This window comes from Bombina bombina, chromosome 4 (assembly GCF_027579735.1).
Source record: "Bombina bombina isolate aBomBom1 chromosome 4, aBomBom1.pri, whole genome shotgun sequence".
NCBI lineage: Eukaryota > Metazoa > Chordata > Amphibia > Anura > Bombinatoridae > Bombina > Bombina bombina.
Window position 1 is genome coordinate 607,679,878 of NC_069502.1, and position 13,483 is coordinate 607,693,360.

The 13,483-nt window shown below is 34.2% G+C and overlaps 1 long non-coding RNA gene across 1 annotated transcript; it reads right to left on the minus strand.

The window, feature by feature from the left end:
* Positions 1-267: 267 nt before the first annotated feature.
* LOC128655502 (uncharacterized) lies at positions 268-10,412 on the minus strand. Its single transcript, XR_008401828.1, has 2 exons — positions 10,244-10,412; positions 268-2,108 (listed from the first exon to the last, which is right to left on the minus strand). It is a non-coding gene; the product is annotated as an uncharacterized LOC128655502 (long non-coding RNA).
* Positions 10,413-13,483: the final 3,071 nt, after the last annotated feature.

Sequence of the window (13,483 nt, forward strand, 5' to 3'; positions counted from 1 at the left end):
TTTAAAAAAATCCGCACAGTTACAAATGTTGGAGATGTGGTGGCTTTCAAGGCAATATGTTTCATATATGGTGACTTTGCCCTAAGATAGTGGCAAAAAAACTCTTTAATTACTTGAGTACTAGTATGTAATCCCTTCATGAAGAAAGAAAGAAAGAAAGAAAGAAAGAAAGAAAGAAAGAAAGAAAGAAAGAAAGAAAGAAAGAAAGAAAGAAAGAAAGACTATTTTATAGATTTGCCAGTCTCTATTAAAAGGCATAAATCAAGATTTTATTAAAGCGTATTTTTATTATTTCATATTTATTTTTTAATTTGTTTAAATTAAACACAAAATATTTCTGCATTATTGCAAGGCTTCATATTTCCTGGCACATTTGGTAACACAGTCATTTCAACAGAACCCCAAAATAATCAAACCCAATGACCCTATTGGTTACAATATTACACTTACATGTCAATTCTTAAGCACCTTCATTGTCACTCTGCGGAGCGATGGATTGCCATTGTCACTGGCAGTGAAGGGCTTAAGGCACTCTAATTAGCAGTAAGAGCAAAATAACCCACTGTGACAAAAAGGTGATGTAAACATATACAGTTACTGGTGTATTAAGTCCTGTTCTAAGGTGTCAATCTGACACAGAGACACAGATGTTACATAATACATTATTATGTGTTACTGATAGTGTGGGGATCTATTCTTGTTAAAAAAAAAATCCGATTCACAAGTGGTTTTATTGTTTAAAAGAATGATTTGAAAGTCTTAAAAAGGTAACAGGTAAGAGGTGTTGGGCTTTATAATATTGTATGGAACATGTGTGGTTATTGACAAAAATCATAAGGTAACATAAAAGTCTAGTTTGCTTTATATGGTAGATGAAATAACACTGCATTATTTTGTATGCAGTTTTACAAAATGTGCATCTTCAAAGAAATTTATTTTCAATCAACTTCATGAACAAAGTACTTAATTTACAATTTTGTCATCTGCAAAAAACAAAATCTTAGTAAATCATATTAAACAAACTATTGTACTGAAATGATTACAAAATGTATGTTTGCACAATAATTTACTGGGGTCTCTGTAAAGTACATACAGTATGAGTGCCTAAAAGTGTATTTATTTAGAAATTGACTAGGTTACGCTTCCGCATGTAGTTGGCTGTATAATGCAGGATACATTTGGTCTCCTTTCATACAGGGGAATGAATGTGTGCATTGTACAGAGAACACCTGATCTCATTGTTAATTCTTCTGCAAGCTGATTCCTACAGTTTGCTTGGTGTACGTTATATGCTGCATGCATTTGATTAAGTAACAGAAGTAAGTCACTTTTAGACACTCAATGCCAATGGAAAGTTAATTTTAGAAAGAAATCATGGTTTTACTTAGCTAATATATTTATGTAGATTATTGATTATAAATGTATTTCTACAACTTATACCTCATGTCATATAAACATTGCTCTCTATATATCTGACTCGGTTAAGAGGACCACAACAGTCTCTGAGTCTTTTGTTTCTTCAAGATTCTTGATGGCTCCCAGTTATGCTGTCTCATCTGTCTTCTAGCTCATAATTTATGCCTTGGCATATGGGTTAGGTTTCACTGAGGGATAATGTCTCATCTACGTCCATTTACGAAATGTGACACTTGTTGGCTTGACACTGGAGCCCACCATCCACCTGTGTGTGTAGTAGGTGATTGCCTTGTCACGTCATTCAGCTTCTAGAGCATTAGTTTGTCAGTGCAAAGTCACTCAATAAAGGTGGTGCTAGCAGTGAATTGTTGGTATGAAATTTTAAATTTGCAGGGGAAAATCTGTATACTCTTCCATGTTGTGCATGATTATCTGGCCTGGTATAACAGACAAGAGCAGAAAAGAGGAGGGTGCTATAGGTGGATTTGAATGATGGTATCCTAGCACCAGAAATGTAATACATAGGCTGAGGCAATGCTGAGGAACAGAGCTGAAGAGACGTGCAAGGAGTCTGCTCGGCCATGAGCTGTAGTAGCGTTAATGTTCGTGGAAGTTGTAACAGATGAAAATCCACTGGTATTTGCTACAGTTGAGTTTTGCGTTGCCTCCGATGAATTGGTGGAACTGTGTACCTAAAGTAAACAAATGTAAGAAAAATTAATAGCAAACCAAATAACAAATGGGAGCCAAGGTATGACATAATAAGGCCAACACAAAACATTTTTCTTTCTGAAGTGGCTGTTTTTTGACAATGAAAACTATAATATTTCCAGTTTAAGAAATATGATTGGAGAAAATGTTTAAAAACAGTAAAACTAAACCAAAAATAAAACAACAACTTACATAGGAAAACTGGGAAATGGAGATAAAAAGTAAAAATCACTGACATCCAAGATACAAATTATTACTAAAGAATAATAAAAGACAACAATCAGACTAAATATACAAGTAAAATATTTAAGTGCAGAGGAAGACTAGGTTCAAATATGTAGTAATTAGATGGTTAGTTCGTGCCCGCTCAAACCATAAAGCAAAGTTTATGAAATTAACACTTTGAAAAAAGGGGGAGGAGAAAAAAAACAGATAAAGAGGGGTGCGACAAGGTTTTAAGTTATTAACATATTCTTATAAAATTCCAAATTTAGGGAAGAAAATCTGAATTATCTCTTTTTTAGTTCAATAATAATACTTCTCTCATTTAAAGGGACAGTCTAGTCCAAAATAATTTTAAACAACTTTCCAATTTACTTTTATCACCAATTTTACTTTGTTCTCTTGGTATTCTTAGTTGAAAGCTAAACCTAGGAGGTTCATATGCTAATTTCTTAAACCTTGAAGTCCGCCTCTAAGCTGAATGTGTTTTTACAGTTTTTCACCACTATAGGGTGTTAGTTTATGTGAGTCATATAGATAACACTCTCCTCACGCACGTGGAGTTACCTGGGAGTCAGTAATGATTGGCTAAAATGTAAGTCTGTCAAAGGAACTGAATAAAAGGGGCAGTCTGTAGAGGTTTAGATACAAGATAATCACAAAGGTAAAACGTGTATTAATATAACTGTGTTGGTTATGCAAAACTAGGGAATGGGTAATAAAGGCATTATCTATCTTTTAAAAAAATACAAATTCTGGTGTAGACTGTCCCTTTAAGTGTCTACATTACCAAATTTTCCCTTTCCAGGACAGAAGAACGCACTTCCCCTTTCCAGTAAATGTTTAGCACAGTTCAGCATTATTTTACAGCAAGTTTATATTTACAAGATAAAGGAGGAGGATAGATCATACATTTTTTTAAAGGGGGTATAGAGAGCTTTCCAGAACCTGTCCCATGATATAGATCACCAGGGTCGAAAAGGGCTTAATTAATGTACAGTTCCACCAGTTGTGACTATGTGAACTCTCCTCTCCCCACCCCCTCCTGCAATCTATGGAAAACATAAGGTAAATAAAGTGAAATCGGGTAGGGTTGAGGTGTCATCTGGTTCACAGTTTGATATTTGTTTCCATCATAGAGTCTGAAATGGAGGATTTTTTATTTATTTATTGGTAATGAATATATTCTTCCCAGTGTAGGAGGGAAAATGACTAATACGCACAGTCTGAGAGGATCTTATAGGAAATGGAGATATTATCTTTTAGTCTGTAACTGGAGCTTAGGGTTTCAAAAATAGTTTATGTTTTGATCATGATTCTCTGGGCAGGATGAGGATTAATAAAAAAAATGCAATTGAAAACACAAAAGTCAGGAAGCGAATGGGTAAGTTGAGAACAGAAAACAAGAGAACAAGAGAGTATTTACCATCTATACATAATGCTTTTGTGAGTTTGGGATAGAGATATGATTTGTTACTACAGAGCGGAATCAGTGGAGATGGGATAGAGGAAAGAGAGGAAAATGTACACATTTATGAAGAAGAGAGTCGCAAACCCCTAGAGTCTCTGCTATCAAAGAGCTGTATAATTCCAACCAGCCCTCCTCCAGGCCAACCTACAATGTATCCCTCAGCTTAAGATTCCAATGTAGAATGTGGGAAAGATGAACAGCAGAATAACATTGGAATAAAATTGCTACTCAGAATGTAGATAGTGTTTTGAATCTGTTTTTTTCCCTCCCCCAAAATATACTGATTTAATATTTCTGTAGCAAAAGAAGGTTTGGTCTAGACAGGAGGAGAGGGGCAGCCTGAAAGATATATAAGATTTTAGGTAATATGCTCATCTTTAAAGTGGTAATTATCCCAAGCCGTGAGGGACACGTATGGGACAACCAGGAGGCTAGGCAAAATTACACAAGGGTACGAAGGGGGACATCATTTAAGAGAAAAATTTCTGAAAGAGTATCAGCAAGGGCGATACCAAGATATATTTAACATAAGAAGGGTTAATGACACTGAAATTATTTTTAGCTAGTGACAAAGATAAAGCTTGCAGAAAGGGTGAAATATACTGTGAGTTGTATGAGATCAACAATACAAAGAGTAAATTTAATTTAATAGTAATAGAGGGGTTTAGAGAGAAGGGGAGAAGGTTTGGTTTGGTATATTTAGTTTTTTATTTCTCTTTCCAGGTCAATAGATATGGTGAGATGGGTTCCCTTCTGCACCCATATATAAGGTTGATTGCAGATTTGAACACATCTGTTTGCTTTATATATAATGAGAACTATAGAATATACATGATAAGATATTTTGAAGATTTAAGGTATAAAATAAGATATAAAGTTATTGAAGTATAAACATTTATTTACTTTTGTGTGGTTTAATTTATACATTTATATCTTGAAAATCTAAATGTGGCTGTTCTAAGAACTTTATTATTATTGTTGTCTTGACTATAATTACAACTGTTATTTTGATTTTTGTATCTCCTAATAGAAATCTATGACAATAAAAAACAATACAAAAGGTAAATAAGTGAATATTTAATTTGCTTCTGCAGTAACAGTGTGCACTCTATGGGCCATTTGAATACCTATGATCACAAAACCATGCATGGGAAACACAGCAGAAAAAAATAAATAGAAACTGGTGAAGAATGATGCTATTAAATCTCAAACAAAGATGATGCGTTCATTTTTTTCTAATTGATGTAAACCAATTGAGATGTGTAGGTTTGTAGCTTAGGGGTGTTAAAATCTAGTGTAAGATAGGCATCTATTTCACTAGGCGTGTTTTCTTACTTAAAGGGATAGGGAAATCAAAATTAAACTTGCTTGATTCAGATATAAGCATTTCATTTTAAGACACTTTTCAACTGACTTCTAATTTCAAATTAACTTTGTTCTTTTTGTATCCTTTGTTGAAAAAAATAATATGTACACACCCTACACTAATAGGAGCTAGCTGCTGATTGGTTCTACAAATATTTGTTTCTTGTCATTGGCTCACTAGATGTGATCAGTTGGCTCCCAGCAAAGAATACCAAGAGAATTAAACAAATTTGATAATAAAAGTAAATTGGGAGGCTGTTTAAAATGGTATGTTCTTTTTGAATCTTTAAATAAAAATGTTGGGATTTATGTCCCTTTAAGGAGTAGTAGCTAAATTAACTCATACTTCTTCTCCATTGGTCTGTACATATCCTTACTTATAGCTCTTCATAATCTACTCCAACCTAAATGTATTCCATCCCTTTCAATTGTAAACTTTTACATGAGCTGGGCCTTCACTGCCTTTTTGCCTGTCTGTTTACTAAATTGGTACATTTCTAGTTGCAATTTTCTAATGGGAAATATTTTTTTGCAGCCACACAAAAATATGCATTGCTATTTAATCCATTGTGCAGTGCAGTAAACTTAGAGCCTGTGAATGTATTATACATTTACATAGTTTTTGCATCTTATCCTGAAATCAATGTGAGCATTATACTACAGTATCAAAATTGTGCCATGTGACGCCCATCCTCCACTCCTGCACTGCTTGCCAATAAAATGATCCATACTAACCAAGATACGCCTGCTATCCTACGATGCTTTGCATGATCAAGGACCAAGCTATCTATAAAAAAAACTATTGGAGCCCTATCTTCCTCATTTTCGGTTAGCACATGCACCAAACAAAAATGTGCCACAAATTCACCAAAAATGTGTTTCACAAGATTTTAGCCATATAGGCATTGGTGGGGGGAAGGGCACATGTCTAAAGTCTTTCTCTTGGGATAAGCAGTAAAGGTGACCTTTTCTCAGTACTTGCACAATTTAGAAAGACATGTGACCCCTTATATGAAGAAGAGAAACTCCTCCATCAAATGAGGGATCAATAGACCCTTGTGATGTCAAGTAGATGGGGGTACTGAAAATGTCAACATAAATTAAATTCATAAACCCGAGCCCCCTAATATGAAAAAAGGGGTGATATGATCCTTCATATATCATAAAATGAATAGAAAAAACTATGAATATTTAGTCAGAAAGTTGATTTAAAGTAAAAGTTAAAAAAATAGAAGGATGTTGAAACAACTAAGGTATATTGTATATTTCTCTCTACAATAATATCATGTTCGGGACATTTTATTTTTTTCACCCATCCTACCACACCCACCCTGGTAACATTTTACTTTTTTGCTATGCTGTCTGCATAGTGCTGTATATTTTTTTTGTTCATCATTCATCCTGATAGCTCAATTAATAGACAGAAATATATATATAAAGAAAAACATATATATTTTATGAAGACACATTAAATACGTGGCATAATCTCTTAATATATTTCACATAAGCATTATTAAAATAAAGATCCAACTATTGCATAGAAATAGCTACAGTTTTCGTTTGCAATGTTTCAGTGGTTCTAAAGTAACCAAAGGTTAAATAAAAGTGATAAACTAAAATGTATTCCCCAGGGCTTGAAAAACCAAAGAGCCAGGGAGTAACTGGCTCATAACTTTTTGGGTTATTCTGGCCCCTAAAAGTATGTCTGGCTCCTAAATATTCTTACGGGCTCCTAAATTTTAATTACTTTTTAGTGCCTGACCATAATTCTAATTCTAAAAGGTGCCTCCAAAAGAGACGCTAATTAGGATTGGGCTGCGCCCACACATTACTTATTTTGCACTCATTTTGCAATATGTAGCCAGTACAGCTTGGAAAGGGTTAACTGGATTTGATATAAAAAACACCACTGATCTTTCACATAGGTTATACATAGAATCAATGTATATATGCACAGTATTACTGATTTTAAAAACATCCTATAAATAAATATTTTAGGGTAGAACTCACGAAGGGGGGGGCTACATGTTTTGGCCAAAAAGAACTCTGAAAGTTATAAGTCAACAAATGTTTGCATTTTTTAAAAACAAGATACATTAAATAATAAACCTCTTAATAAACATCTATAAAATAATATTTTCAGTAGATTCAAATCCCCAAAATATCACATTCCTGTTATATAGAACATGTGAATAATTTAGGAACTTCAGTTACGTGATCTTAAATGAGCAATATTCATCTCCCAGAAGTAATTCTAAGAGAGAGAATTGGGGTAAGTCTTTCATACATGTTTTTTTCTGGATCTGTACAAAAACACAAGTACATCAATGCACCATGCGGCCAGGCAGTTCAGTTACTGGCAATGTGCAAGGAAAAATAATGAGATATATTGTTACTTTTATACTTTGCTAATTCAAATATATATTTTTGTTTCAATTAGTAGCATTTCTTAAAATATTCTTTCTGGTCCTTAAAGTGGGAAATTACTACACTACATCCATCACAATATGTGAATAGGTTTGACATCCCTGTTTCATAAAAAAAATTACCATCTCAAATTTACTCTCATGGGAGATAACCAGAATCTTTAACATAATATTTTACATATTTTTTCAATGTTTGATTTCTTTTTCTTGGTTCAATTTACTGAAACAGTTTTTTGTTTTGCACTTGAGAGTTTAAATAAATGACACCATTGTGTTACTTAAAAGGGCACCTTTGTATGTTATTCTGTGGTGTTATTCATTAAACAGTACATACGTTATTCACTCTCTCTTCATTTACCTATATATATATATATATATATATATATATATATATATATATATATATATATATATATATATATGAAACAAAAAAAGCGTGTATGTCAAAGGGTTAAAAAACCTCTCTTTCAAAACACAGAACTGCGCTCTAAATAAACCTATTTTTTTAAAATACAATATAAATATCTGGATGATGCCAAAATCAAAACATTCAAATAATCAAATAATATTGATTCATTGAAAATATATAACAGAATGAAATATATAATGATAAGATAATAAATCACAATAAAAAGGATAAGTTGGTTGGATCCCACGTAATAGTGCAGATCAATTGTAGGTGTCGGCTGCTGTATCTTATTAATCCTCCGGAATCTCACGGAGTAAGGTAGAAATCTAAAAAAATGAGAAAGAAAGCGCACAAAGGCACCTACATAGTGCAAATCAATTTAATTTAAACAATAATACAGGGGTATATTAAAACTGCTCCCCGTAGGGTATCTACTCACAAGAGTCAACCTCAAACTTGTGAGGTATGTTTGAGCATGTAGTTTGAAAGTTCCGCTCAGAACCGCTTGCTATGAAAGTGCTTAATCAAAGAAGTCAGGACAAATCCAACCTGAATGCCGGGTGTCGCTGTCTGTAACTCGAGATCTGGACAAGTATTTCTCCCGGCCTCTTATTCCACTCACATCCCTTTTTGGTAGGAGTTTTTTTGGGATACAATCTTTCTTGAGCAAAATGGTCCGTGCAGATACAAACACAGCTGATCGCAAATAGTGCTGGCAGAATGGTGAACCGCTGAGGGTTCAGAATGGTGAACCGCTGAGGGCGATCAGCTGTGTTTGTATCTGCACGGACCATTTTGCTCAAGAAAGATTGTATCCCAAAAAAACTCCTACCAAAAAGGGATGTGAGTGGAATAAGAGGCCGGGAGAAATACTTGTCCAGATCTCGAGTTACAGACAGCGACACCCGGCATTCAGGTTGGATTTGTCCTGACTTCTTTGATTAAGCACTTTCATAGCAAGCGGTTCTGAGCGGAACTTTCAAACTACATGCTCAAACATACCTCACAAGTTTGAGGTTGACTCTTGTGAGTAGATACCCTACGGGGAGCAGTTTTAATATACCCCTGTATTATTGTTTAAATTAAATTGATTTGCACTATGTAGGTGCCTTTGTGCGCTTTCTTTCTCATTTTTTTAGATATATATATATATATATATATATATATATATATATATATATATATGTGTGTGTGTGTGTGTGTGTGTGTGTGTGTGTGTTATTCTGTGGTGCTATTCATTAAATAGTTGATAGTTATTCTCACTCTTTTCATCTATATATATATATATATATATATATATATATATAGAGAGAGAGAGAGAGAGAGAGAGAGAGAGAGAGAGAGATAGAGAGAGAGAGAGAGAGAGAGAGATATAGATATAGAGAGAGAGAGAGAGAGAGAGAGAGAGAGAGAGAGAGAGAGAGAGAGAGAGAGAGAGAGAGAGAGAGATAAATATATAAACATACACATACAATAAAGTAAAGGTATGTGAATTTATGCCTTGCACTATAATATTATTATTGATTATAGTGCTAAAACTTCACTGAAAGCGAATTCATATGAGTGTGTGTGGATGTGTGGAAGGGTGTGTGGGTGTTAGAACATATATAAAACATCAATATTACTGTTAAAATTGCTGAACACCATAAGTTGTTATTACAATGGTAGAAAGTCCCATTCAGCAAAACCCTGCATGCAAAATCTTATCTGTTCAAAAGAACACAGATTTAGTTTTCATCTTTTTTTTCCCCATTTTGTATTACTTAACAGTTTCATACAAGAAAACTAGGAATTGCATTTCTCTACCTATAACCCAAGGCAATCAGTAATTTGCCTTGTGACGCTTCAATATGGTCATGGAAATAAAATAAATAAATATATGGATATGTTTCTTTTTTAGGTTTAACGTAAACAAATAAAATTATAATTAAACTATATTTAATATTTTCACACTTGATCACACACTAGTATTGCTTCAAACACAGGTTGAAAATAACTGGGCATATGGAAAGCCCAGGGGTAATTACCACTTATACCAGTAACAACCCTCATAGGTATTATAATCAAATTAGACAAATATTTATTAAAGCAGCCAAACACCAGAGGAAATAAAAAAGAGAAAAAATAATATGAAGAGATAAAGAGTTTGGGAGACACTAAGTGGTAAAATAATAATGATAACAAAATAATACATAAATAATCCAATAAAGTTTTGATGCTTACCTGAGTGGGTAGCACAAAAGCCATTACAATGAAACCTAAACACAATGCAGTTATTTTACTCATGTTGTTCCCAGAGAGTTATTAGTTTCCTGATAGTTATTTATTAGCCACAATCTGTCTCGGGCTTCCTGCTGCTGTAGAAGTGATGCAAAAGAGATGCTGTTTTCAGTGCAACTGCTATGGATGAGCGAATTTACTTCTGGGCTTTTATGTGTTATGCTGTGTTCCTCCCACTCCCCACGCCCTCTTTGTTTGTGCCCTTGGCTTTTACAAATTACTTTTTGCTGTATTTACGCTTCCCTAGTTCTTTTTTTCTCTATATTATAATTAACCTTCTGAATGCTATTTTCAGATGAGGTCCGTTTAAAAAGCATTTTCAATTATATTTTAAACTGAAGGTATATTCTGTTTTCAGACTAGGCATATCAGTTACCTTTACATTTGCACTCAGTTTTCTATATTTCTCTAGATCACAAAATTTATAAAAAAAAATGCCAGTTCATTTTCTGAATTTGCTTGTTCAGCTTGTTTGATTTTAACCCAATGTGTATTTTGCTTCATATTTATTTAACAAAACTAGAGTTAGTTAGCTAAATTTGATATTTTAAATGAACCATTATTGCCTATAGTCACAAACAGATTATACAGTCCTGAAATAAATATTAAGTATTTAACTCTGTAGAATTTAGCTACCTCTCTACTTCATAGAACAAAATTTGAGATGGAATAATTTGTCTTCCTAGAGATTTTGATCAATATTGAGATAATCTGATTGTGGGGAGCAGTTTGGCATCTGGCAAATTATACACCCCAAATTTTTCAGTACCCTTGTCATAATGCAAACACATATTGAATAATATACCCCTTTCTATATATATTTTTCAGATGTGTTCAAGTAGTAGTTTACTATATTTGTTACTGCTGTCTAAAAAGATGTGGAAAATAACAAAATCTACCTAATTCTGCTTCTACTTCCTAGTGAGATTTACATAGATGCTATTTGTGTGGCAGGGTGTGGTTAGTATTAGTAATTCAGCCACTAGTATGCAAATAATGCAAAGGTTTGTATATGGTTATGCTGTGATTAACCCCTTGGATGACCATGAAGGTTGCATAGCCACCTTCCCTAGCAGCCAAGGGGTTGAAATGGATTTAAAAACAACAATTAGTCACATTTTTTTAGGGACCAGTTGTTCAATTGAAATGTTACAGTAAGTACATTGTTTAATACCATCTCATTGGTGTAAAATACAAACTGTATTGAAAATGTCAGCAATTATATTCTATACCTAAAGTCCTCTTTTGCTTTTTGTCACTTCAGCCTTTTTTTATTTTGAGATGACTAATTTGGTGATCTTGTCACTAGAAAATAAGTCAGAGGAAGAAAATAATATGCAAGATAACAAGACTAATATAATTAGTCCATGACTCAAAGCAATAAAATGACACTCTCAAGCATGGGCACAAATCTATCTTTTTTTATTCATTGTAGCATTTAGTAGGAACAAGTTTGTGTATGTTCTGTTAAATATAATGTGCATGAGATCAATGCTGCTATATTCTAATGGTTCATCATATGAAAGAACATAAATATTATGCTTGGAGCAAATTTAAAAGCTTCCTTTTAAATTTCCCATAAGAGGTTGTGAGGATAATAGTAGCCAAGCAAATACTCTTGAGGGCCTTAAAGAGACATTAAACCCATATTGTTTCTTTCATGATTAATACAGAACATACCATTTCAAATTTCTATTATCAATTTTTTTAAATTCTATTGGTATCCTATTTTGAAGAGACAGCAATGCACTACTGTACTAGTTGAATACATCAGGTGAACCAATGACATATATGTGAAGCCACAGATCAGCAGCTAGCTCCGAGTAGGCTTCTGAGCCTACCTGAGTATTCTTTTCAATAAAGAATAGCAAGTAAATGAAGCAAATTAGATACTAGAATTAAATTGGAAAGTTGTTTAAAATTGCATGCTCTATCTGAATTGTCAAAAACAAAATTTATGCTTACCTGATAAATTTATTTATTTCCGGATATGGTGAGTCCACAGAATCCTCAATTATTGTTGGGAATATCACTCCTGGCCAGCAGGAGGAGGCAAAGAGCACTTCCCTCCCACAAACCCCAGTCATTCGACCGAAGCAAAATGGAGAAAAAGGTAACACAAGGTGTAGAGGTGCCTGAAGTTTAGTAAAAAAAAACTGTCTTTAAAATACAGGGTGGGCCGTGGACTCACCATATCCAGAAACAAAATTTTTTTATCAGGTAAGCATAAATTTAGTTTTTTTTCCTAAGATATGGTGAGTCCACAGAGTCCTCAATTACTGTTGGGAACCAATACCCAAGCTAAAGGACACGGAGGACTAGGGAGAGACAAGACAGGTATACCTAAACAGAAGGCACCACCGCTTGAAGAACCTTTCTCCCAAAATAAGCCTCAGCCGAAGCAAAAGTATCAAATTTAGAAAATTTGGAAAAAGTATGCAAAGAGGACCAAGTTGCAGCCTTGCAAATCTGTTTCACAGAAGCTTTATTTTTGAAAGCCCAAGAAGAAGATACAGCCCTAGTGGAATGAGCCGTGATTCTCTCAGAAGGCTGCTGACCAGGAGTCTCATATGCCAAACTCATTATACTTCTCAACCAAAGAGAAAGAGAAGTAGCAGTAGTTTTCTGACCCTTACGTTTTCCAGAAAAACAAACAATGAAGAGGACTGGCAAAAATCCTTAGTCGCCTGCAAATAGAATTTAAGAGCACGTACAACATCCAGGTTGTGCAACAATTGTATGAGAAGAAGGATTAGGACAGAGAGAAGGAACAACAATTTCCTGATTTATATTTCTATCCGAAACAACCTTAGGTAGAAAAGCAAACTTAGTATGGAGAACTGCCTTATCTGCATGAAAAATGAGTTAGGCGAATCGCACTGCAAAGCTGAGAGTTCCAAGACTCTCCGAGCAGAAGAAATAGCAGTAAGAAACAAAACCTTCTAAGATAACAACTTAATATCTATGGAATGCAGAGGCTCACACGGAGCCTGCTGTAAAACTCTAAGAACAAGATTAAGGCTCCAAGGTGGAGCAACAGACTTAAACACAGGCCTAATTCTGACCAAGGCCTGACAAAAGGATTGCACATCTGGCACGTCCGTCAGATGCTTGCGCAGCAAAATAGATAGGGCAGAAATCTGACCTTTCAAAGTACTAACAGACAAACCATTCTCCAGACCT